This window comes from Lutzomyia longipalpis, chromosome 1 (genome assembly GCF_024334085.1).
Source record: "Lutzomyia longipalpis isolate SR_M1_2022 chromosome 1, ASM2433408v1".
Lineage (NCBI taxonomy): Eukaryota > Metazoa > Arthropoda > Insecta > Diptera > Psychodidae > Lutzomyia > Lutzomyia longipalpis.
Genome location: NC_074707.1, coordinates 32,204,675 through 32,230,665, shown reverse-complemented (window position 1 = coordinate 32,230,665; position 25,991 = coordinate 32,204,675). Strand labels below are relative to the sequence as shown.

Sequence of the window (25,991 nt, the reverse complement as noted above, 5' to 3'; positions counted from 1 at the left end):
AATTTTTGGCGCATACGTTTTTTGGAATGTGGTGACCCTAATTCGTGCTCATCCCAAGTTTGAGCCCGATCTGACGACTTTCGATTTTGCTCGGTACACAAAAGCTGTGTCTGAAAGAAACACAGCTAAAATATAGCCCCTGGGCCAACAATTTTTGCATGTTTTCCCGCAGAAAATAACCCAAATATTTGAAATATAAAACTAAATATCAATCAAGAGGGATAATATTGGTAAAATTCCGTTTAATGCGTGGATTGTAATTACGATAACTCTTCAACTGAACTTTCAGGTTACTTATCATTCGTAGAACGACGTACATCTAACACGTTAATCTAAATTTTCAAAATCTGGATAGTTTTGTTTTCTACTTTTTCTTTCAACCCATTAATATGCTTTGACATGTTTGGTAGGTTTTTCCTCAAACTTTGATTTTCATTTTTTCTCAAAATGGTTTATTCCAGATTTTCTATGTTACCTATGTTATGTTTTCTTGAATTGAGCTAATTTATCATGATAAATTAAATTGATTTTATTCTGTAGCGATTTTAACAATTGAATTAGCCACAGTATTCAGTAAAATGTTAAAGTAGCTGGAAAATTAGGTAACAAGTATAAAATTCAATTTTTCGTACATAATTGGATTCTAAACTAAATGAAAAATAATAATATTTTTCGAAATAACTCAATTTAAATAAACTAAAATTATTCCTTTAACCCCTTTGAACCTGAAAACCCTCCACATTTAAATGAAATGAATGACATATAAAATCTAAGTAGAGACTATGAGGATTTTCTTGATGCAATGAATGCAATACAGACAATGCAACATAGTGCAAATAAAAGACATGTCATTATTTAAGGACAAAATAACAAAAGCTCCGAGTTGAATATAATTTTCTAGTGGCAGATGGTACGGTAATTTTGCGGCTTAAAGTAAAATCATGAAAAAAGGATTCAATTTGGAAAATTTTAAAATAGATAAAAAAAAATGAATGTTTTAAGGGAAAGGAAAATTTTGCCCTCATTCGCAACACCTCGCAGCTATGTACATTCATTACATCCTTTACTGCATCTGTTGCAGTTTGTTTTATGCTCTACCCTCACATGAAAGCAATATATTTCTGCAATCTCATTTATTTGGTGTTTTTTTTATTCGTTCGCATTCATTGCAATTTACATTGCATTCTCTTGCAATTTTTTTGCTTTTAAAAAAAAACCAACACAGCAATGTGCAGCATCGCAGTGCTGCAAAAGATATAATGAACATGAGGCGCCAGTAGTGTTGTCTATTTTGACGGCACGAAAGTACCGAGAGTGTGAGTGAGATGGAGTGGTATGGAGGTAAGAAAAAGAAATTATATACATGCAGTGAGAGGAATTGCAAGTTTCCAGCCATTTTACGCGATTTCGTTGTTTTCTTTTTGATACTCCCCATACTACAGCATGTCCGTGTAAATACACCTCTAGGCGACCAAACGAGTGATTATTCAAATCACAGAGCGACCTTGAACTGAAAAGCCCGACCAAATCGTCAACATGCGGAATGAGAAATCGCAACGTCGGGAAGCAATAGATTTCCTTTGAGAGTGCCAATTAATTTCTTGCTTTTTTTATTAATATTATATTTTCATAGCTCTATAATTTTCTAGTCTGTGAAATAACTTATTATTTAGTTTGGCCATGCAAAGGTGTACCTAACCTATGTATGTACATAATAGTTGTCCATTTTGCACTCTCAAGTCAACCCCTAGAGCTGTGTGCGTCATACGGCGGAAAATGTGATGTAGGAATTTCCAAGTTTTACAAAAGATCTCCTCACGCACTAATTTTCATTGAGAGATCAGCACAAGTTTCCTTCACAAGAACCCCTCAAACACGTTCACTTTTGAACCACATCCCGCTAAACATTGAATGATGTCTCTTAACACTTCAAACACCTTTTTTTCCTAAGAGCGCAAATCTACTTTGATAATAAATATTAATACATGTGTGCAAATACTACAGATGGAAAATGTAATTAACACAATTTTTTTTTATACTTCTTCCTCTTTGAATAATTTGATTTTCTTGTTAGTGGGGTACTAAATACAGCATTTATATCTTCACTATATAACCTTCTCTCTACCTTACATGTGTATATCATTAAAATAATAATTTATAAGCTTTTCCAATTTAACATAAAATCCATTTGACTTTTTTTTTTAAAAAAACAATTTCAATAAAATTGAAATTTATCTGTGGAGAAGAAGTTTTTACTGCACCAAAAATGTTTGTTTTTCCAATACAAATAACGTGGTTAAAGTGGTTAGAGTTGGTCGAAATACCACGTGGAAGTACAATCAATTTAACAATTCCTCACATTCCTGCTTTACTTTTGCTATTAGTTGGTGTTCCACTTCGTGGCCAACACCAAGTATTGTAATCGTCGGAAAAACCGACCCCCTCAGATCGGGCTCAAACTTGGTATGAGCACGTTTTAGACAACCCACATTCTGAAAATGGTGGTGGAAAATTTTTGATCCGGCCGGCCTGCCGGTGGTCCAAACTTTACCTTATAGCTCGGGAACGCTAACTGATAGAGACTTCGGGTTTGAAGTTTTCTATAGAAATGTGGGTGTAAAATTTTATTTTTTCGCATTTTCAAAATCCAAGATGGCCGCCGTCCGCCATTTTGAACTACTGTCAAACAGTTCCCTTAGAGCTAGAGGTCTGAAATTTTAGTATGTTGTAGAGCTCAGTGAGACATTTTCATCAACAATTCATACTTGACAATCGGTCAAGCCGTTTAGCAAATATGGCGGCCTAAAGCAAAAAGTGTTTTTCGATATAACTTGAGAACGGCTTGATCGATTTTGACCATCTTGGTATCAAATGAAAGGTATTGAAAAGCCCTACAACCGTCTAGAACATTCCAAGTTCCAAAAACGTCCGCAAGAGGCGCTAAAATCAAAAACAAAAATTGCCTAACTTTAAGGGGCAATATCTCCCAATATCTGTTATCGTTTTCCTTTAAATTTTGATATGTTGTAGTAGGACTAATAATCTTTCACCAGTCCGAAAATGAAGAAAATCTATGTCGCCGTTTAGAAGATATCGCAGTTTGAAAAATTATTGAATTTGAAAAGTTTTAAGAGCCATATCTCCTGCACTGCTTGACCGATTTTGCTCATCTTAGTATCAAATTAAAGGTTTTGCAAAACTCTACAACTTTCTAGAACATCAGAAACCTCTAGAGCTATTCCTTCGGAACAAAAAATGACAAAAACTGTTTTCGAAAAACAATAATCCGCCATTTTGTATTCTAGAGGTGACCTTGAAAAGTATCAAAATTTATCCCATATTTTAGCTTATTTTAAGACCTTTCCAAAACTAGTCAAGAAGTTTCTGTAGGTGTTATAGAACCAGAGATATGACCATTTTTATGCATCAAATTACTGAATTTTACAAAAAAAATCAACTTTGCTTACTTCTGCTCACTAATCGCATTACAACGCATAAACAAACTTCTACACGTTGTGGGACACCAACTCTTATAACTGGACGCGTTATGATTGACTTTTCATTCACAATTCTACAAATTCTTTTAGTTTTTGTTTGTGAATTTCACATGCATCATCATGTGAATTCTATGCTAACTATTCGCGATTAAAACATACCCAAAGTTGAAAACATGATGACTTTATCAACACGACGTAAAATTCTAAATAAATTAGTTTTAACCCCGATATGCCGATATGTTTTGTGAAAATAGAATTATTTTAAACCATTTTTATACACTTAAAGTTAACAATTATGAATTAATTTAAGTTAATAAATTATTATTAAGCAATTTTTTCTGACTTCTTTCATTAATTGATTTGTAGATAGATTTCAAGCAAGGCTATCCTATATCAAATTGAATGATTTCTTGTCTTCTATTAAACTGATATATACGATTGGTTTCTTACAAGAGAAACCTTCAGTTATATACTGTGCAATTTATTAAGATGGGGTGATAAAGGGTTTTGGAGCTAAAGACATCGATAAGCTATCTATCTTCTACGAAACAAATTATACTAAAATGTGTGTTTATCTTATCTAAGTCATGGGCGTGTGTGACTTTGTTATCAGTTTGGAGCAGGTCATGCATTATAAAAGTTATTATTCTTAATTATTATAGTGGTTGTATACATGGGAAAGAATATTCAGACTTTTCTTTTCCTTTTTGTGTGGTTTTCTTTTAAAAAATATTCTTTTCGGCTATTGAGGTGAGATTATTTCGTTTTGTGTCAACCACTCGGCGTCCGGATGTGGTAAAATCACATCAAAAGAATAAATCTCCAAATGCGAAACAGGAAAACCTTAAGCAAAGATACGTCACATAAGGAGTGCGCAAAGAAAAAAATAAATAAATTGCAAAAAAAAGAGATATCAAAGAATCAAAATTAATCTCGTTGTAAATAGTGTCTATGACGTAAGAGATCATAGAAATCGTGACTATGGTTGCCAAAAGATTTGCTTTTAAGTTTACAAACTTATTCCTTGTAATATGTATAAGTTTGCGGATGACAATTCTCATAACATTTACGCAGTATAATCTGTACATGTACTGTACACGTAGTTTAGTCTGCATTTTTTTTTATAAAGCAGGGAGGTGGTAGGTGAATTTAGTATGTGGCAATATACAATATATATTTTCTTAGTATAGCGTATGTCGTCGCATATACCACATTATTCACAGACATTATTATGTGAATGAATACATAAATAAGGCATGAGAATGTAAAGCGTCGAGTCTGATTATGTTATCACTTATCAACAGTAGCCGTTGAGTTCCCCATTCCCCATGCTTATATGTTTAGGTATGTATAGCATCTATTCACTAGAAGTAGTAACATACATACTACGTACTGTATGTATGTAGGCTTTTCATACATACATTATGTATATTTCAATTTTGAAAAAAATAAGCTTTAGTTCGTGCTCAAACAAATTATATCCTTTTTTTTACTCTTATTTATTGATTTTTTATATTTTTTTTTCTTTAAAATACTAGGAACTATTATTAAGTATAGGTATACTAAACCGTGACCCAATAACGCGCGATTAGCTCTCAAAAAGTTTGTTCTAGCAATAAAAAATCGTGCTCATCCCATGTTTGAACCCAATCTGACGACTTTGCATTTTAGAGTGGACACAGTCCTATTTAGTCTTGAGTAAGATAAAAAAAAATGTTGAAAAGTCAAGCTTTTCACAATTGTAAAGCTAATTCGCTTAAATATTTATGAAAAATATATTATATATTTCATACACTAAGAAAAGAACTCTCACCTATACAGATTATGTACGTGTAGGAAAAAAATGACATTAAATTATTACGATAGAAGAAAATGTGGCAAAATCGTGCAAGAGTGTAATAAAAAGGGATTTTACCGACGTTTTTCATACATTCTCAGCAATTATTCCACATTAGGTACGTTAGAATAAATATTCATTGTAATTAGCGCAAATTAGAATAGCTTTAAACTTTCATTTATTCTATTTACGTTGTGTATGAATTAATCCCACCCTGTATTGTTAAGTTTGAATTTCTTATGGAAATTAATGATTGTATCACAATTTCTGTTTATTTTATAATAGTTCTCTCCTGCTCAATAATTCATTTCATACACTACAACACTAATGGAATTAATTCTATTGATCAAGCTAAAATTCATAATGTTGCGAGCATTTTAGAATGAAAGTGGCTCACAATGTGTCATGTAAAAATTATATGTTTTATATGTCGCATACACATATAACATTTTAAAGTTTAAAGTGCAATGCATTTCTCTTCTATGTATGTAGTGTAGGTATGCGGCGTAGCTAGAAAATTGAAATAAAGCCGCTCTAATTGCCTTTTATATCCTATTTGTGAAAATTGTCAAATGCTTCTCTCCTTTTTTATGAGAAATTTATTAATTTTTTATTATATAATTGCACATATATGGGGATAGAAATGCTGGAACACTCCATCATCGTCAGAATTTATTATGAGATTTAAAAATAAAAGAACTGAATTTCAGAGAAAATGAAGCAAGTAGATAAAATTATATTTAATTTATGGCAAATTTGTAAGAAAAATGTGATGCCTTTTTTCATCATTTGGTGGAAAGATATTCTTGGAATTTTTTTTTCATTATTGATTGATACATCTCATAAAGATGGTTCATTTCTCATCAATCCTAAATTCAAGACTTTAATGTAGCCCCCGTTTCTTCGCTACAAATTGACGTATAATTCTCTATACGTTTATCTTTTGATCTCTGGAGATATTAAAAAGTCAATTGTGATTTTTATTTGTTGGAATTCCCTGAATTTTCCATTTCTCCTAAATTTTCCCTCCTGTGTCCTTTATATTCTCGACTAAATTTGCATTTGGAAGAATGTTCAATATTTTATTGGTAAAGTTAGGCAAAGGTCTCCCACATCGTAAAAACCTTCCTTATGTATATACATACATACTTATAGGTACATACGTTAACTTAAATTTTCCATTCTCTTATCCCTGCCTTGTAGCGGACAAAGTTTTTCTCTTTTTTTTTGTATTTGTATATACATCGTCAAATCTCTTTGTTGTTTCAATTTCACTCGAGGGGTGAAGGTAAAATTTGAACCATTGTATTTTATTTGAATGTGGCATGTAACAACTATAAATAGGATTTGGGTGAAAATGAATTTTCAGCGTCATTCGGACGCAATTTAATATCAAATTTTCTTCTGCTCGTTGCTGATGTCATGTGTTTGTGTGTTTTCTCGACTGAAAATGCTTTTTACAGTTTGCAGCACATTTGGAACAATTTTAAATTCTTTTTACAAAATATAATAATTTTGCTAGGTTCCTAGAATTTTAATCTAGGACAGGATGTTGCTGTCTTATTATGTTTTTCCGAAGAGAACTAGTTTACATTTTATTTCTCAATATGGCTCGTAACGTTAGGTACTTTATGATTAAATTTTCCAATAGAAATCTCTATTTTGTGATGGTGCACTTTCTTAGTGAATCACATTTATTGATTTTAGGTAAGAATTTATCTGTATACTTTGGCAAAATACATAAATAGCCCCCCATTTTGCTCTTGTCCATCCTCACAGCTCCCTATATCTTGCAATTTCTTGGGACTTATCATTCGCGCATCGTGTGCTCGTCATATGGATGGGAAAATTATATTTATTTCTAATTCGCAAAAGCACCCATAAATTTTCGTTCACTGACTTCAAGGTGGTGTTTCTCTGCTTTGGCTTTTAACCCATAAGTAAATATTTATCAATGGAAATATGTCTATATGTGTTCTTCATGTGCTCTTCTCTTCTGCAGAATGAGACGACGAGAGGGGTGAAAAGTTCTATGGAATGACGTCACATAATAAAATGATTGAGTAAATATCGAACGGAGTTTTTCGTTTAAATTAATACTTGTGAGTCTGATAACTCTGCATTTAGCACATTTCTCACTCCCACCGTCTGCTTTTTAATCACTTTGTTGAGAGAGGAAATTACTACTGTTCAATTCTACGTATACACTTTTTTGTTGATTTCAAACAAAATCAATTGAATATGATTGATGTATCGATATTTAATTGCTCTAATTGATTTGTTGATGATCCACATTGCATTGAGAGAGTCGTTTTCTGGTGCGTCTCTACTCGCAGTTGGAAAATATTCTCTTTGTTGTACATTTTGCTTACAGAACTTTTTTTTAAGTGAATATGCGCATTTTTGTAGGTAGCATATTCACTTTATGTCTTATTTTTTTGTACACACATACGTACATATGTACTTCACACACATTACATACTTTATTTTGGCATAGGTATCAAAAGCACACCGTTTATTTTAACTCAAAGCAACAACCCCAAAGCTTTTGAAAGCGACAAATCGTATTTAATATAATCTGTGATGAAATTTGCAGTATAATGTAATAAATATTAATTGCGTACACCCCCGGATAATTTGTTAATATTTATTCCATTTAAATTCAGCATTGTCACACAAAGCGTATTATTCATGACCATTTAGGACTGCAAACAGTATGCAAACTGCTGGAAATTCTTTTTTCTTATTAAGTTGACAACAAGAAAAGAATTAATTGAATTGTGATAGTACAAAAAAGGACATTTAATTGCCTCTATTTAAAAGGTCTAACGTGGTTCTTGGTGAATAAAATATGAAGGTGTTTAACATGATAAATTCTAAATTTCGTATGCGACGTACAGAGCCTGTACAGACCATTACTGTGAGGCAGTTTTTAAATTTACACTGAAGAAATATAAATTTATTCGTTGAGTTTGGTGCGTGACTTGGGTAATTTTTCTTTTAAAATTTTAATTCGAGATAAGTTTGATACGCTATAATTTTGGTAAAATTAGTTTAAATCCTTTTTGTAATAATTTATTTAAAGCTTTTTATTTCATTATTTTAATGTAAATTCGACTTTTAAATTAATAATTAAAAAATTTGCACACATTATGGCTTGGAAAAATGAAAAAAAGCTGTATCTAATTACGCAGTAAAAGTTTTAATTAACCCTCCAAATAGGCAGCTATTTAGAAGGCGAAAGAATTAATTAGCTCACTTCATCCCTTACGACTAACATCTCCTTTTTCTTATCCCTTTGCTTCACCATTTTTTTTTACCATCATTGCCATTCTTGAGTACAGTGTAATTGCGAAAGTGGCAGTCGTCATTTAACATTACGTTTTTTTCTTCAAAGTAACGCCCCTATCAGCAACATCTTTACATTGTTATGTATAACTTGTGCTTGCTTACTTCTTACATGGATATAGGTGTGTTTGCCCCTCCGTATTAACTTTAGTATAGAAATTTCTTAACATTTTTTTCTGCACAATTCCCTGCGGCCTCGAGATTTGTTCTTCACAAACCAACACTTTGGGAAGAAAATACCAACTTTGTGGCACAATTTTTGTTGTGAGTTGAAAAAAAAAAGAAGAATTCTTACATATATGGAACACTTCTATTGTCTTTTTATGTAACCGGATAGAAATTTGAAAGTGTAAAGAGAACTCTCTCATACCTTCAGTCAATATGGATTATTCATGCAATTCAAATTTATTGTTTGCCGGTGTGTATTGTCGAGGTCTAAATTTTTTATTGTTAAGCAGAAGAACAAAAAAATGTACTGGTAAGCTGACCAAGCTTACGGGAGCTGTGTTTCTTTCAGTGTACCAATTTTGTGAGAGCAAACTAGAACGCGAATTAATTTAAATACGCGCAAAGTCGGGAAAAGTTGAAAAGTCATACCCTAAGAAATGTTTGGAAGGCCATATCTCGAGAACGGATCCATAGATTTTCATAAATTTTTTTTTATTTGAAAGGTCTTGAAGTCAGCTATAACATATCGAAAAATGAAAAAAAATTATGTCGCCATTTTCGAAAAATTCGTGTTTGAAATTTTCGAAAACTTTGTTTTTGACTTTAGCGCCTCTTGCGGTCATTTCTCGAAGTTGCAATATTCTAGACATTTGTAGGGTTTCTCGAAACCTTTCATTTGCGCTTGAGTTGATCAAGATCGGACTTGTAGAACCCGAGATATAACAAGCCAACTTTGGAAGGCTATATCTCGAGAACGGATCCATAGATTTTCTTCATTTTTGGCATGAGGCTAGATAATATGGTCAGCTACAACATATCAAAAAATGAAAAAAAATTTATGTCGTCGTTTTCGAGATATTCATCGAAAACTCATCGAAAATTTTGTTTTTGATTTTTGGCCCCCTACCGGTCACTTTTGAAACTTCGAATGTTCTAGAGAGTTGTAGGGTTTGTTGAGATCTTTCATTTGATCCCGAGTTGATCAAAATCGGTCAAGCCGTTTTCGAGTTATGGTCGATTTTCGATGAAAAATTGTGGCGGCCATATTGACTAAACGGTTTGACCGATTTTCGAAAATAAGGTATCATTGGAAAGCTCTTGATGTCCCCTACAACATATCAAAATTTCAGATCTCTAGCTATAATAGGGGCTGAGATATAGCGAAAACAAAATTTTGAGGTTATTCAAAATGGCGGACGGAGGGGTGGGGGGGTGGATTTGACCTCATAATCGGATTTCTTCAAGTCAATATTTAAACTTTGCCGTTTACCGCAAGTCTCTATCTATTACCGTTCTCTTGCAATTTAAGTTTATAATCCGGAGGGCCGGACGGACGGCCGGCCGGAAAAAAACTTATTTTTGGCGCATACGTTTTTTGGAATGTGGGGACCCTAATTCGTGCTCATCCCAAGTTTGAGCCCGATCTGACGACTTTCGATTTTGCTCGGTACACAAAAGCTGTGTCTGAAAGAAACACAGCTAAAATAACAAAAGTATATTTTCTAACTTTATTATGTTGGTTTTTAAAGGCACAACAGAGCCCACATCGATTTTCTTTTAAATAAGTATTAATATTAGGTAGGCACTTACCTATATCTTTTAATTCTACCTATATTACCTATATTTTGTTTAATATTTATTTCCTTAAAACTTAGATTTGGCATAGAATCATACAGTCGTGCTCTCGTGGTAGGACCGTCGTCAAAATGACTTCTCCGCGGTAAAACGGCTTCAGAATGAGGAATTTTGCCTTCGCAGTGGGACAATTAGTATCCTACCTTTCCAATAGTACTAATTGTCCCACTGCGAAGGCAAAATACTTCATTCTGAAGCCGTTTTACCGCGGTGAAGTCATTTTGACGACGGTCCTACCACGAGAGCACGACTGTATTTCACAATTGATGATACTCATGAGTATGGTTTTCTCTAAATTAAGTACAATCATCTGTGACGCAACAATAAGAATTAATTGTGCGTCTATTTATACAAATTGCAAATGAAACCATTCCAATTATTAATTTTAGCTAATTTATATTCTGAACAAATTCAATTCTGCCATATTTTGCATGTTCAATCTCTTCGTCAAATATACGCACTGATCCAAGAATGATGAAATCAAATGAAAACTTACGTACAGCCTGGCATTATAGAAGTCACCCCAGCTTTGAGCATTTTAACCCCAAAGTGTTGAACCATATATGTGAAATGTGCCAAAAATGTCATTTAATTAATCACACTACACTAGACAACAACTTTATTGTGATATGGGATCTTCTCTCCTTGCGGTTGAGGGTGATGTCCCGGACGGTTGGTGATGTGTAACATCAATCATCACCTGAAGGAAGACCATTGAAAAGATACGCTCTCTTTTTGGAATATTCAGTGGGTGTCTTGTGACTCTTTTCAATTAGAACATCAATCATGGACTTGACCAGTGAGTCTCCAAAAGTTAATGAAAATGGCGAACCTATGTTAATGGATGCGAGAAGTCTTTTTTAGGGGGTTATTTTGGGTCTTTTGAGACACTTCCCCATCCTGGGAGCATGGTGAGTCAATTCACTTGAACCACACCGTGTGACTCAGCTTTTAGTGACATGGTGTCACTCCCCTCTTTCTCTCTCTCTGAGCTACAGGAAGAGATTGAAATCTGTCTTTGGAAAGTTGACTTGGCATTCTTTGAACAAAACCCTCAATCATAAAAAGATTCAAGTAGTTACACATAAATCAGGATGGGTTAGGATGGAAATCTCACAAAAGCTTACCATTCACGATAAACTATTAAGTATCCCCTTGGTGAATGGCGAGGGTGTGTGTTTGGATGTGTGTGTGACGATAGTAAATATGCAAAAAGACGAGGGCATGCCAGGATAGCATCAAACTCAACATAAAGTACTAAAAGCACTAACACAAAATACGCTGTGAAACATTGTAAATAAACAATGGGCTTCCCGAACTCTATTGATTCTCGATTAATCTCCCCCATTGAGGTTTATGTGCGTTCTCCTGTTTCCTGACGCGATTCCAATCTCTAGGGTCTCATTCCATAGCCCCGTACTCCATCGAAAAAGAAGCACCCGTGAATTTTCGTTCTCCAGCGTGCTTTTGGCCCATCGTATGGTGTATTGAATTCGAAAATATGTCGCACACTTTGAGTACATTGGCATGGAATTCAATTTTGCATACTTTTACACAAATATAAATTCTTTATTTCGTATTTTACAAAATTTAATTTTTAGTTATTGGAACGTAAGACGATGTTGATTAACTCAGCTTTAGTTAATTTTAGGAAATTCTAAAAACATATCCTATAATTTTTGTTAACAACTTATTACTCTATTTTTATTTAACAAAAAAAATGTTTTTGTTGAATTTTTCCGAAACTTACTTACTATTTTCCCCCAGTTTTCCCTAAATGTATACGTTTATGATGCGACTCACTTATTTACCTACATACTTGCATTTGGGAATTAACAATGCTATAATTTGTGTAGGTACTCCACCACCCTTATTTATGAGTTTCACTCCATCGCATTCTCGCCCAATGTCTTGCACGGGCAATTTGGTAGAAATAACAGCAACAGGCTATTAAGCCCTGGGCTTATTAAATTTTATTTTCTACTAAAAAGAATTCGCGAGAATTTTGCGAGTATATATCTTTCAATTAGGCTTCCTTTCATTACCATGGATTACAACATACAACGCACTGCAAATGTTTATAAAATCCTATTCTCACAATTTCAGTGTAATTGGTTTTACCTAATACTGCTTTATTCACCTACTCTTTCTGACTGTTCCATCGCGTTACATGTCATCCCTTAATACTATATATTGTTGGCAAAATATGCAAGGGAAATCAAATACATACAAGAATAATGGTTGAGAGGAAAATTGCCAACCAGGCGCCTCCATTGGAGCACCATAAAGTTTCACACGTTGGCATAATAATATTACCGAATTATATTGATTGATTTTGATAAAACAGCAGCCGCCGTTGAATCAAAATGAAAAGCAAAATTATACAATAAGTGCATTAGAAACAATATAGGTAGATACCTATATGTATTATCAATTTATCTTTATCTAACATAATATGTACGGAAATGTGGAACCGGAAGAGTGATGTTGAAATAAGCTTATAGAGCTTTCCATCTCTAATGAGTGCGTAAAAGCGCATGTAATGAGCATTATTGGTTTATGATGATGCTAAAATTCATAAAATCTTCGTCAACAATTGTATTGAAATTATATTTATATATATTATTTTGACTTGCACTTTATGTTTGGAATCTTACCTTTAAAATCTAAGGATATCATTGACTCGGTACTCGAAAAGAGGAGATACACACACATGAACCGCATAGTAACCTTATTGAATAAAGGAGAAAATTGACAAAGGGCTTGGTCGAAAGCAATAGTGATGAAACTAAACTGTTGTTGGTTCTGTGAGACGCACCCCTTGTTCGGGTATAGCATATGTACATATATACCTCCAAACATAAGCGCTAGGTCTCAAAACATAAAAGCTTGTGTTGTGGTGCTGAGAACAATAGGTGCATAAATCTATTCTTAAATGATTTTAATTGGATGGTATAACTTTGCAACAGAGCTCTCATGCGAAATTACTTTGTAAAATTTTGCTTTAACATTTTCTGGTAATTTTATATTTCTCAAAAATTTAATACAAAATTCAAAAAAAGAAAATTTGAAATTCTCTTCTTTATCGTGAACGTTGAACACAATCGATGGGGAGCATGTGTGTATATCCGAAAGTAGAACCTCCATTGAGTTGATTTTAGATCATTAAAAAGATAAGTAAACTTTATCGAATTTTGCCATTCATTTTTCCTCCATCAAATGCATTGAAAAACTTTTCCTTGCAATACTTTTTTTTCCACCCAAACTTACTCCTCACCTGAGAACGAAAACTTTCATGAAAATCTTCTAAATGCATCAAGTTTTACTACAACAGCTTTAAATGTCTCCCTTCATGAAACGAGAAATGAGCCACGTGGCACCCTTAAAATTTTTGAATTGTACCGAGCAAAAGGCTAAAAATTTTGTACCATTTGCATAAATTGACTAACATACTTTATATACATGAGTATAATAACAATTTGTATAATGTGTCTCCTGTGAGATGGTTATGTGGGAAAGGCGTTTTACGTGCTCAAAAAGATGAAGAAAATCGATTTTGGCAACATTGCGATGGCTGGATGATTTTTTATTTAATTTAATGCAATTGTGCTTTTTTATTTAAAAAAATAATAATACATATCTCGTGGGGAAATTTCAATGCTTTTAATGTTGTGCAATTTTTTAAGTCTTATATTTCGAGGGTTGGAAAATATACTATACTAACTCATTTTTGTTGATTTTCAGGAGAGCGATTTGAAGTTTGAGATTTACATTGCTTCTTATGTAAAATTTTTTACAGTTTTCGCTGTAACTTTGTAGGGAACAAATATTCGAATTTGTCCTTTTGAGGGAAGATGAAGGACATCAAAAGCTATCGAAAAATGCGTTAAAAATATACTATACTAACTCGACTTAGTATAGTGTATTTTCCAACCCTCGATTTTGCTGTCTTTAAAAAAATAAGGGAAGTATGTGAGGGAGTGTTAATCAACTTGCAATAGCTTCTATGTCTTCAAATATAAGGTGTAATTCAAGTAAAAAGAGTTTTATGAAAAAGTTTCTGTCTTGCAACTTTTCCTCAGATTAATTTACTCTATCTTAATGGGAAACGTGTTTTTCTCAATTTTTCCGATACACGTGTCTGACTAACTTCACCCAAGTCTCACCTAAACATATCTACATTTGTAATTTGTATTGGATGTAATTTTCTATTAACCGAAATGCCCACAATTAATACTATTTTGGGAATATATTAAAAGTAAATTAAATTAAATTCTAATAAACTAGGATAACTGATAAACAAATTAATATTCTTTATTTTCTAATTTATTTAATTTTATTTAATAAGATTGATTTTGATGTGATAGCAATAAGATAAACTGGATCATCCTGTGGGAATCAATGAGCTCACAAACTAATACATTTATTGGTATTTTCCATTTGAACCACTAAAAAATTCATCACATGTGGTTTTGGGAATAAATCACTGATTTTACCAAAAATAGATTTGTTAAATGTAAATAAATCAATGCTTCAATAAGGAATATAATCCTTCAAAGTTAATCATATTAGAACTTAATTGATATTTAATATTTTAATTATGAAAACACTTAAAGATTTATTTGCTGAACATTTTTTTTGTAGAAAAGAACAAAAAATAGTTGAATGTGGGAAAATAAGGAAATTATTTTATCAGTTTCACTTCCTGATGGTATAAAAAAGAAATTTAAATTTTATATTTGACCAAAATTAAATTTACTTTTTTCCCTCAATTTGATTAAGAAAACTTTACCACAAGCCACAAGCAGCATAGAAATAAATTTAAAAAGGTATAGCTTCCTTTTTATAGCCACTTCCTTTACAAGACGGATATCTATTTATAATAACCTAATTAATATAATGGCAGAGTATTTTATCTTTTACTTTTATCTGAAATATTATTATTACATCAGGTACCAACATATATCTTGAAGAAATTATAAAGGATACTGCTAAGATGCTTTGTATCTTTTTTTTATAAGTATATAAATGAGAATAATCTAATGTGGCTGTCTATCTTGCCTTTTGTATTCACATAAGACATTTGTACAGTGTCTGTTGTTATTTATTGCATAATTACCACCAAATATTGCCAGTGATTCTTCTGTGAGTAGACCTTTTGTGACAATCGTGATTAATTATTAAATTGCTCCACCCAACTTTCTCTCTGACTCATACTTTTGCGATATGATAAAAAAAGGATTTACCTGGCGTAGGTGGTAGGCAGAAAATAGCTATTAATATACATACTTGGCATTTATTTTACCATGGTAAATTATATAGAAAGAAAATTAGAAATTCATTTTAATCCAGCTTTACTATGTACAGCACAGTTTTACCACACTTTCCACCATCATCCCCATTCACTTCCACATCAAAAATTACCCCATGCACATCCCATGAAGGAACCACTAATTTATGGAATTTATCAACTCCGGTATATCATCTTGATGTTGATGAGATATATAAATGTTTTTCGCTTCTTCATTTTTACATGGTGTGGTAATGTTACTTTTAAATTTGCACATTGATAGGCAATTTCGTGCAAGTGGTGATTTTTTTCTCATTCGTAATGTCTAAATTAGAGCTGGGTGGCATTTGAATCGCAATTCAAACTTTTGTCCTATACGTGTATACCTGTAAGTCGGTTTAGTATTTTGCTAGATGGTTTGAAATGTATGTAGGTATGGATGAACTTTAGGAAGCATGCGCTCTATGTGCGAAATGGGGAATAAGCTACGATAGAGCTTCATGAGACTTGTATACATTTTCCCCTCATTTCCACCGCACAGTGTATCCTACGAAAAGTGTGTTCCTTCCTCAGTCCAGTTTTGGAAGTCGCCGGGAAACGTGTGTCCGTTGCACATTACAAAATTCTACATGTGAAAATCGATAAGAGTTTATTTAATAGCAAAAAAAAAAACTATAAGACGGTGATGGTGCATTTTGAAACTTATAAAATATACTATGGTCGTTATAAATTGAATTAAGAAATTTGTGGATTAGTTTTTTTTTTATAAAAAATCCCTAATGAAAATTTACTTAATGCTACTATCAGTTACTATGTATAATGTAATTAAATTTAAGTTTTAAATTACAAAAATAAACAAAACTTTTAACAGTGAGTTGTCGAACGTTAGCGAAGGGTTGTCCTGAATAAAATTTTCTTCCTAGAAGTTTCTGCTCTTCATCCCATTGAGTGGTTACACACACGTGGAAAAATTCAGGTATTATTTTTAATTTCCATTTAGTAAAGTTTTAATTAGTTCGCATGTATAAAAAAAATTTACTATAATTCTATACACAGCATAGAATTTTTTTCACTTCTCACTTGCTAAAGCACATTTCAATGGTGGAGGTATTTTTAATTTGTAAATCCCAACTAGTTTTTTTCTCCTTTATGAATTGTGAAAATCAAGGAAAATTGAATAGAGAAAAAAGAGAATGAACTCATGCTGTTTTTTATATGGTTCAAAATTTAATCGTTTGCTCGGTGAAAAGCGCGAATGTGCCTATATATTACGGACACACAAAAGGCAGTGAATTTGTATAATTTCCTGGTAGGTTTATTAGTTTTTCCTCCACCCAGTCATCCCTGACCATTCAGAGGCGCACTTTCCATATTAATTTATGGACTTTTTTATGTTCCAAAAATCAATATTACTTGAATTTCAAATGACGCGCATTTTCCAAAATGGTAAAAAGATGTTGTGCACATTATTGGAAAACTTATTTTTTTATAATTGATTGGAAAGGGACTGTGGTATGTGCCGTGACGAATATTTAGATTAATGCTGTGTTGTTGAATATGACGACTGACCTAAATTTGGTGGAGAAATAATCCGAATTGGTGCCAGAAATAATATTTGTTTAATTTTATTCTTTATAGACAAATTCACATATTGAAGTGCTGCAATTAAAATTGAAGAAAAAACACTTCTCAATCTAAAATCTTGTCATCTTCACAAGATCTTCTTATTCTGTGATATAATTCACATGAAATTATGTGGTAACGAAATATGAAAGATCCGGGTATACGGAGTTTAAAACAGGATTGAGAAAATATGTTTTTTTGTCCTATTTCTGTAATTCCAAGAAAGAAGGAGAAGAAACCAAAAAATAGTCATTTAGAATGTAAATTAATTAAAAATGTAAAATGGTATCCTTTTCAATTTTCCTTTTCGTGGTATTATGTATATTTTCATTTAAAATACTGTGGAAAAGTTAATATTGTGCGATGAAAATTGTTGGAAAATTATCTTGACAATAATAAAATGGTTGAAAATCTCCAGATAAGGGGTGCAGTGTGAATTTTCTCCAAAATCCTGCTGTGTGTATTAATTTCAAAAGTGAGCTTTCTCTCATTTTATTTTACAACCAAATGATCCACAGTGGAGTTTATTAAAAGTTTGTCAGACATATAATAAGGCAATACCGCATGATGCATTTTGGGGTAAAATTTTCCATCCCTGCGGAGTTGCTCAGCGCACGGTGAAAATTGTTTTGGATTAAGATTATAAATTTGGTATTCTATTGAAAAGTTTCTACGGGAGGAAAATTTCGTGATGGTAGAAAATTTATGAGATTCCCAAGCTATTTACAAATTATCCATTTATCAAAGTGAAGCATATATACCCTTTCTTGTGGGCGAAAACCACGAAACATGATGCGGGGGGTTGGGATATGTAGGAGAACATATTGATATTGCAATAAAATGCACGAGGTGGTGGTGTGATTGTTGGTGTTAATTTCGTTAATATGTGCTTGGGTCGGAAAATTACTTTCCTTCGTGATTTTCTGGTTAAATTTACTGGCAAAATTCTTAGGGCCCCATCCCATTTTGATTGATGATTTGAGGACTATAGCGCGTTGGTGGGAAATATTCTTCCGGAAATACCTAACAAATTTCACCTTTCTTCTCTTCTAGGCTACAGGAAAAATTTATCATTCTCACACGGAATAACTTTCTACATTTTCTTTCTCCAATAAAAATGGGGAGAAAGAAAGATGGAAAAAAGTGAAAAAGGGATACATATATGTATACAAGAGAAAAAAAATGTAGCAGGTGTAGAAGAGACCTCACTTATTGTGTTATAACCCTCTTTGTATATACATATCATTGCTTTTAGTTATGTTTTATACTACATTACATTATACAGTGTACATAGTTGAATTTCTCTCTAGAACAGTGTGATAGTTTTTTTTAATACCGCATATGAACATTACTCATTGTGCTTTTATGTACGTACATATCTACCTAACATATTTTCTACTAAAAGAGCAATGACATAACACGCTTGTTTTCATAATTAATACTTAATGAGTATGTTTCTCTTTGTTAATGATTCGGGATCATATTTTACTGATTTTGATAGAGCTTCAAACCTTCAAGTTTTCCTAAACTTTACCTTCGAAGTTTTGGATTTTCTAAAAAAAATCTTTGAAGTTTAGAGGAATAGAACGGGTCAACAGGGAATGGGTGAGCTTTTTATAAAATATTCTCTGTCGTTTGCTTGCCCTAAAATATTATATGAAATTCTAAAAAGAACAGTTTTGTGTGATATTTCTTCCTCTATGCGACAACTAATATGTAGGTACTATATCTCGTCTGGATGTGTGATTTTTCAAGCTTTTCTGAAACCCTTGTATGTTACCCACTTCGCTATACAATCGTCCCCAAGACTTTTCATAAATATTCGCATTTTAAAATTAAAAATAAAATTTAACTAAATTTTGAAATCAATAAAATTTAAGCTTAGTTTCTTTTACAAAGTTATTAAAGTGGAGGCTTTATGAAACCAATATTCCCAATAAATTTGTATATGGAGAAAGGTATTATGAATTATAAGGTGGTTAGAATAACATTGTCAGTTTCCAATGTAAAATCCCATAGAGATGGTCCATGTTATTCTACCCACCCTCACTGTGTATATGTATGAAACTGGATATAGCTACTAAATTTACAACAACTGAAGCGATTTACAAACTGAAATACATAATTAGGGAGTAAAATACTTGGAAAATTATGAGTATACACGACGATGATAATGTAATTTATAAATTTAATATTTTATAATACATGTTTTTTGCACATAAATAACATTGTTGAATAATACGGTCTTTGAGTGATTGAGGAAACATTTTAGGGGTGGCTACGAGGTGAAATAATGGGGGTTTTATGGACTACAAGAGGGATGAAAATATTATGCATTTTTGGTATACTGAGCACGAAAGTTATGCAAAGCTTCTCATACTTGTTTTTTTTTCCAGCGTAAAAACCACTTTCATGTGGGTAATTTTTATTAGTTTGTTTCTTTCCTCTATTGTTCGCCTCCTCAATTCTATATACCGACAAAACCGTCAATTTATTGGGTGGAGAAGGTAGACGTTATGCAGCATTAGATATTGGTGGTTTTGAGCGTAAGCAAAGTAATTGGATATCTACTGTCAAAATATTCATTAAACACACACTCGATTCACCTTATATCCTCTTCGGGTATACATACTGAGGTGAACATGTGGGGCGTCCCCCCTAGAGAACAACCCCTACAGCAAAATATCAAATTGAGGCTGTTCTACAACACTGTCATCGTTGCCATCACCATAAAACCATTCATTGAGTCATTCTAGTTATCCGCTTCCTGAAGAGGAATCGGAAAGCACCATAGGGCGTCATGTAGGGAGGGAATGGGTAATATTGGATGGGAGGCGTACAAAAAGTTTAAACGCATCTTCTTTTTTTTTTCCTTTGCTGCCATGTGAAGAAGTCACGTCTGAAATGTAGTCAAGGCGACGACAACGTCGTCGACAATGACGATATTATTTTATCGTGTACATATAGTGAGGGTGGTGTTTGGGTGCTAGTGCTGATGATGAGTGAATGACGTTTTGCCTCCCAAGTGGATGATGATAGAGGCAATCTCTCATTCGTAAGTTGTATTATAGACATTGCATAAATCCCAAGCAAACTCAAACGAATGACAATTCCGGATGAGGATAGACTTCAAAAGCATTGGGTCTGAATATTCTACATAGTACATATATGTAATGTACTTATACTACATCCTGCAATCGTATTATATAGTCAAGTTATTGAGATTTTATAAACAATTGTTATTTTCTAAAGATATCCCGCGTAATTCAAATTTAGCCACAACTCTTTTTTAAAATCTTATTTCATTTCATAGAAATCTCTATTCTCTTGAAATACCTAGTTCAAAATCAATTTTGCTCCTATATACGTGTTTTTTTCACGCAATAAAATTTTTCCTGGCAAAAATAGTATTTCAGGAACCAGAGAGATTCACCCCGACTGTGCATAAGGGTGTATGATCTCTGTGACTTTCTTAAGAATGGTGGCAATTGATGAACGTGCCAAGAATTACAGATTAACATTCATTCACTTGCAGGAGTGTCTTGGCATCCACAAAGATTGCTTGGAAGGTTAATATATACCTACATATGTATATAGTGTGCGGTGAACGTATATTGTTTAATTTTTGAAACATGTCATGAAAAGAAAATTAAATCATCTTCTACCATTTTGTCATTTTCCTCATACTTGCCATTCGATGGGGGTACACAACTCCAACCTATTGGGGGCGTCACATGACTGGTGTTTCGTCAGTTTAACACAGTTTTGTGTGCCTGGAATAAGATTTCAATTGATGAGGGATACAGAGATGAAGGAGAGTGAGAAAGTTCAATTGATATGCTCGAAGGGAGCTTTGTATGCAGTTGGAGAGCTTTAATTACCCCTCTATTAACGTAAAGTGCATCCGACTCTTCTCAACCTACTTGCCCTCATGATAAATACATTACGTTTTACTGTGGGGACGTGGAGTCTATGCTCTATATGGCTGTATTTGGAGGGAATTGTCTATGAAAATCAAAAGCTAATTTCCCCCCATATGAATTTGTTGATATGGGAATGATTTGTATTCAATATGTCAAATGTTGTTATTGCCAATAAAAAGATCCATTATTTTGCGAAATTATTGTCGTATAATACATTTAGATTTCACACCAAAAAAAGAATATCAGCGTGGGAGGCTGAGCTATTTTATTGTTGCCTTTTTAGAACCTTTTACATTGTTCTTGTGATGGTTCTAACGTGATCAGGTTGCTAAAGATACGCTACATATGTAAATGTTGCTTAAGGAAGATAAGATTTTGCTATAAAATCTTTACTTTGCATATAACGAACTGAGGATGGTCTTTTAATGATCAAAAAATTTTGCACATATGTAAGTGTGGAAGCTTGTCGATATGGAGACAAAATATTATAACAAAATAGTTCAGTGGCTTAAGAAGAAGCCATTCTAGGAAGTTTTTCACATAATAGTGTTTGTTCTGTAGACAATATAGACGTTGATTTTTCCTAACAAAAAACAATGAACTGAAGAATAAATACACTAATCTTTATGTTATGTACACATGTAATTTTATATACAGAAAATGAAAATCGTAAGCAGAGTAAGTGGTGAAGTAAATAATATGATGTGTAATAAATGTATTAAATAAAGAATAATATGTGTTCACATAATTCAGTTATAGTTTAATCTTACTAACATTAAAGTCATACCAAGAGATGATTAAGCGGGGTATGACTGTATATAAAATCTCATTGATTTTGAAAAGGTTTTAGAAGATCCAAAAGCTCGATTTTTTTTTACAATAAAGACGTAATGTATTTATCACATAATCATGACATTCATATCGGTTATATACTCAGTTTACGATACATAGAATACACGTTAGAAATTCCCAATTTACAACTTAAACTGGATATGTATGGTAGTAAGTTGAATGAGTCATAGACATTGATAACATCTATTAGCATAGAAATGAAAATTAAGTGAAAATTCAAGTAATATTTCCTTAAATTATAAATTCTTCTTAACATTTGGTCACACTCAGTGATTTCAAGTCCACTTAAAGAGTAATAATGGCCGTATGGTGTGTATTTAAAATAATTCAGAAACCCAAATCACGCATACCCTTTTTAACCCAACACTCTCAATCAGACCCCCAGAATTGTGGGGGTAGGTGGAGAAAGTTGTAAAATTTATGATAAATTTACACATGTGCCCTCCCCCTCCTTCCAAAGAAGGGAAAGGGCTGAAATACTCATAAATGCGTGTGAGACATAAATATAAATTTTCAGTGTACATGTACATAGAAGGTGAAGAGATGTGTTTATATCGGTGTGTTTATGGGATGGCCGATTGGTGGTGTGAATCGATTATGAGGGCAATCCACGACATCCATGCCGTTCACCGTCATCCACCCGTAACACACAATGAATTCATAAATGCTAATGTTTTGCCCCTCACTCCAACCACACTACCCCCAGAAGTCTCACCCACCATCATGGTGCAAAAGATATGCTTTAATTTTGTCATTTAAGCCATATATTGTGTAATTTACCTCTGGATATATCCTCGTGTGATGGACACTTGGATACTGGAGGATACGTGTGTGTGTGGAGAAAGCTTCTTCAAAATACTTTTCTTTGTGGTTTTCCTTTAATCCGACCTTTTAAATAAATAATACCTAACTGTATACGATTTTCTCAAATATCAGATATCATGAGTAAATTTGCCATCACATAAATATCAAAACCTGAGGGCTTGTGCTGCCATGGTGATATAATCTGGGATGTTGTCCTGAATTTGGAAATGGGACACCAACCTCTTAGCCCGTGCCTACAGCACCTTATCCCTTAATGAGATCTCACATATATTTTGACAACATTTATTTCCGGTCAAAAGTCTCAAGTGGAATTATCGCATGTGGTAAGTCACATGGCGTCACTCTTTGAAAGTTTTCGCTAACATTTTCTCAAATTGCTCCCTGAATTTGCCTTGAAGATTAACGTTCTCGGTGCCACACACACTGCTTGTCATGTAACCAACCCCATGCCACTTTATGTCACAAAACACACTCTTGTGTCACCAAATTGGAGATATACTCATATATTTCCAAAGTGGGTATACCTTAGAAGAAGATTATAGTAGATTGTACGTTTATTTTTTCTCTTCAAACATCATCATTCATCTTTAATATCAAAGTTCCACAATCTCATGATTTATGCATCACAATAATTTACTGGAATGTGACCCTTCATTTTATACGTACACTAGGGACATATTATATAAGGTCAAATTAAATTGAAGTGTCAGTACTTCGAGGATTAGGGTAAAATCTTTAAAATAGACTCATTTTAAACATATTTTTAATGATTTTTAAAACATTTTTCCGATTATCTACAAGTCAAAATGGGTCATAACTCTTTTATGAATGACAAAGTTTTTCATAGAGCGATGAATAAACTCCTTTAATAGTTGTTAGAACTCGTAATAAAATGAACTTTTCTTTAAGAGCATAAAAATCATTTTTTTTCCTTCACGAAACCATTAATTAATTTATAAGATATTGAACTTTGAGATAGGTATCTTTCTTTTTCTTGGTATTTTGAAGGAGTATTAAGTTATTACAGCGGGTAATCATGTCTAAAACTCTTACATTATGTACATAGATAGGTTCAGATGGAGGTAAACCCTAATCTCTCTAGCTTATGTGGTTAACATGTCGTGCTCCTTTTATCACATAAAAGAGTAAACTTTTATGTATATCCTATTTGTGGATGCATTAAGTTCAATAAGTAACATCCACTTGTGTTCTTCCACATGGGGAGAGAATATAAATCTTAAATGTGAAGTCAGAAGTAAGATTGTATTTTCTACTACAGTACAGTCGTGATCGTGTAGTAGGACCGTCGTCAAAAAAAGTTCTCCGCGGTAAAACGGCTGCAGAATGAGGAATTTCGCCTTCACAGTGGGACAATTAGTACTATTGGAAAGGTAGGATACCAATTGTCCTACTACGAAGGCAAAATTCCTCATTTTGAAGCCGTTTTACTGCGGAGAAGTTTTTTTGACGACGGTCCTACTGCACGAGCACGACTGTACTCTTCATCTCGATAAATGGGTCTTCTTCGTCTAATTAAATATTTATTTGGTAGTATGTACAAATGCTCCGCATAGTATTATAATATAATAGAAGAGAAGATGAACATGAGAAATATTAAAGTCTCCAATTGTATGGATATTATACAACTTCATTTTGAAGGAGAGCAGAAATTTTCTTAATGAATTTCTTTACAAATTTTCACAAGAAAGGGAATTTAGTGGTTTGTAAAATGAATTAAATTCACGAAAATAATATATACCTTTTACCTCACTGCGGGGTGATTGGGCTGATTGTATTATGGTGGGATATATACCTTTGGCTCTCAATGGCTATTAGAAAGATTTGCTATTGTATTATAGGAAACATATGAAGGTTAGGCGAGTCAATATCCTTGTTCGTGCTCAAATAGTCTCATGCTGAATTTGAATAAGCCTCTGAATTTGTGGTGTTTAAGTTTCATAGAATTGGACCCCCACGATGGTGAGTGCTATACCAGAGGTTTCCAATGAGCTCTCGTTATTTCGGATCAATAGGGATGCGTCCTCGACTGCCGTCCCTTCCACTTATGTACTAACCCATAGTAGTACACTTTAACGAACGAGGTGGCGATTTTCTTCTCACAAGCAAACCATATATATTGTTCAGGAAAGCACATGTCTCTATTTTCTTACACATTTACCGCCCCACCAATTTTTCAGGGTTGAATTGTGTGAGCTGAGTAAGTGCCTAACCCCTCTTCAATGTAAATAAGCCCCGAGGCGTTTGATAAATCCTGAATTTTCAACCACATCCGGTCCCCGCACGACTGTGCCAAAGTAAATAAAATGTGTGCGAGAGACGCATGTAGCTGTTGTATTATGTGTTATCCTGGGTGTTTTTTGGGCGAGAAGGAAAAGAAAATGCTGCATATTAGTGTGAATTGTGTGAGATTTTCACACTCGATGATTTTTGCCAACCAATTTAATTCTGACCATTTTCATCTTCATCATTATTCTCTTCATCTTTCTCCGCTTACAAGGGCTTCACTTTGCGCGTATCCTATCATGTATGTGTTAACTTACGTACAATGCAATAAGGAAAGGAATCATTTTCTTCTTCGAAAAATAATTCAAGCATTTCTTTCGTATTTTACTTATATATCTACATAATATTTATTTGCCCTTCCATATACGTTGAAAACTTGATATGCAAAAACTAGGAAAACTTCTTTTGAAGACTTTGTAGACAATATCAAGAGGAATTCAGGGAGGTGCAATAAAACTTTTATTTCGAACTATGATACATATGATCTTTAATAAATAAGACGGTGTAATATTTCTTTCTCTTAAAGTTCTATCTGGGAAAATTAAAACTTTCTTCCTTTCAACGAATATACCTTTCAACTATATATCTTCTATTTGGCAAACTTACTCTACACTGTAGTTTTCTTTACATGAAACTCCGTTGAGATCAACATTATCCATGCATCAGGGACATCGGGGATACAGCATTAC

At 33.2% G+C, this 25,991-nt stretch overlaps 2 protein-coding genes across 6 annotated transcripts in view; one reads left to right on the top strand and one right to left on the bottom strand.

The window, feature by feature from the left end:
• The window catches only part of LOC129786104 (protein AAR2 homolog), a 211,345-nt gene that overhangs the window by 72,431 nt on the left and 112,923 nt on the right, over positions 1-25,991 (bottom strand). The window lies entirely within an intron of this gene.
• The window catches only part of LOC129785974 (high affinity cGMP-specific 3',5'-cyclic phosphodiesterase 9A), a 79,329-nt gene that overhangs the window by 3,567 nt on the left and 49,771 nt on the right, over positions 1-25,991 (top strand). The window contains exon 1 of one of the 5 annotated variants that reach the window (XM_055820695.1): positions 16,359-16,751. The exons of the other annotated variants lie outside the window; for them this stretch is intronic. The gene's annotated coding sequence lies outside the window, so the exon portion shown is untranslated. Of the gene's footprint in view, positions 1-16,358; positions 16,752-25,991 lie in introns of those variants that run through there. 5 annotated transcript variants of the gene reach the window in all.